This window comes from Diorhabda carinulata, chromosome 8 (assembly GCF_026250575.1).
Source record: "Diorhabda carinulata isolate Delta chromosome 8, icDioCari1.1, whole genome shotgun sequence".
Lineage (NCBI taxonomy): Eukaryota > Metazoa > Arthropoda > Insecta > Coleoptera > Chrysomelidae > Diorhabda > Diorhabda carinulata.
The window spans coordinates 9597715-9599546 of NC_079467.1; the positions used below are offsets into that span (position 1 = coordinate 9597715).

The 1832-nt window shown below is 32.5% G+C and overlaps 1 long non-coding RNA gene across 1 annotated transcript; it reads left to right on the top strand.

Moving 5' to 3' along the window:
• LOC130897290 (uncharacterized) lies at positions 1-1441 on the top strand. Its single transcript, XR_009059683.1, has 3 exons — positions 1-388; positions 471-615; positions 1145-1441. It is a non-coding gene; the product is annotated as an uncharacterized LOC130897290 (long non-coding RNA).
• Positions 1442-1832: the final 391 nt, after the last annotated feature.

The window sequence follows — 1832 nt, forward strand, 5'->3', positions numbered from 1 at the left end:
TCCCACAGGTAGCGAACCCTAATTTAACACGGAGCATTAACTATTGCAGTCTCGGTTTATAGGTACACTTCTTGCAAATATTGACTGCACTATGTACAATGTTGATTTTGTACCATGTTGTATAGAGACCCAAGCCAACTATACGGAGTTTTTCACCATCGTTTCCAGCAGTCAGACGTGTGAATTTCGTAGTACAAATGCCGCGGTATTGCGTATTTTGTTCGAAAAAGAGTGGTAAAAATTCCTCCAACTTTACCTCCAGACGAATGCGGTTGGAAAGAAGGAAACAACAAGTACGTTTTTCATTGGTTTGAAGGAGGTCAACTTCCAGAAACGATAGATGATATCAAATTGAATGAAGATGTCAATGAAGTCAATGAACGTGATGGTAATTTTTACATTCTTATAATTTGCATAGAGAGTTGATATACAAATTTCATTTTTCAAGTTATAACTTTTCCGTATTGCAGGGGAAGATTCCTCGGGAAGTGATGACGATGAAGAGTCTTCGGATGAAATTTATAGCAGTGGCCTTGATAGTGATGAGTCAACAGAAAGTAATAGGATTAGCTGTAGTAGTTTGCCACTCCAATTTCATGTTTTTATTAAAAAAAGGTACTGCGTTTCATTTGTAATCATGAAACCATTTAAAAAATTGTAAAAAAAATTTCTTTACATTGTATGCATTTGAATATAATATTTGTGCTACTCATAAGTAATTTTAATTATATGATAAAATAAATACTACTCTTTACATTATTAATGCAAATTATCACTTGATAAGTATTGGCACACACAAAAAAAAATGTATAATAAAATCATTATAATAGTAATAACCAAGCTGAAATAAGAGTATGTATTTCATAGTTTGTTTTAATAAATAAATTCATTAAAATAATAAATATCAGGCTGAAATTAAAGTATCCGATAATTTATAGTATATTTAACAAAAATAAAACATTCAGCTGGTAATTTACGGGTAGACAGGATTTCTGTTATGCGATCTACGCTGATACCAATGTACCTACGCGCGCGCACTCATGGGGACCTTTAGCGTATCAGCTGAAGGACTTTCCATCATCCTGCAGCTGAAGCTGAAGGTTTTTTTTGTTAAATATGTAATATAATCTACCATATTTTTCAGTTTGAGCCATTCCTGGAATGAGTTAAAATGACGGAGTTTATTACACCTGGATCGAACGGACCCGGCGCTTCCTTGCCAACTGAAGGTTATTACGTTTATTCCTAAAGTGTGTTCTGTCAGGACAAGCAGAATTGGGTTGAATGAAATGGCTAGTTGAAAATGCAGCCAAGTCCCGGAATATAGAAAAATTTTCAGTGGATACCTGATTGAAGAGCAACTTCAATTAAAATGTTCCCAAACTATGCGACTTTCAAAATACCTACATTTTATATGACAGATTGGTGCATCTAAATGGTAGAGAGGACCATAAGATTCATTTTACATATATTCTGAATCTTCCTAGAAAAATTTGGCATCAAAAAGTCACTATCTCTAGGTGAGAAATAATTCAATAATGCTAAAAAAAATATTTGAGTACATTGGATTTTTCAGTCCAGACTTTTTAAAATAATAAATTTGTGTTTATTACTCCATTTTTATTTTTCCTTAGAAATGTAGTCTCTAATTATGAAACAGTATATTTAGAACTTTCCTACCAATTATTTTTTTGTGCCATCTCTTGTTCGGAGCTTTGTTAGGGAACTAATTCACTTTTGATTTAAGCTCTCATCAATTCAATATTTCTCTTTTTTAGTATGATTAATATCTTTTTCAATCATTTGACTATGATTCATATCTTTCGTGTTAG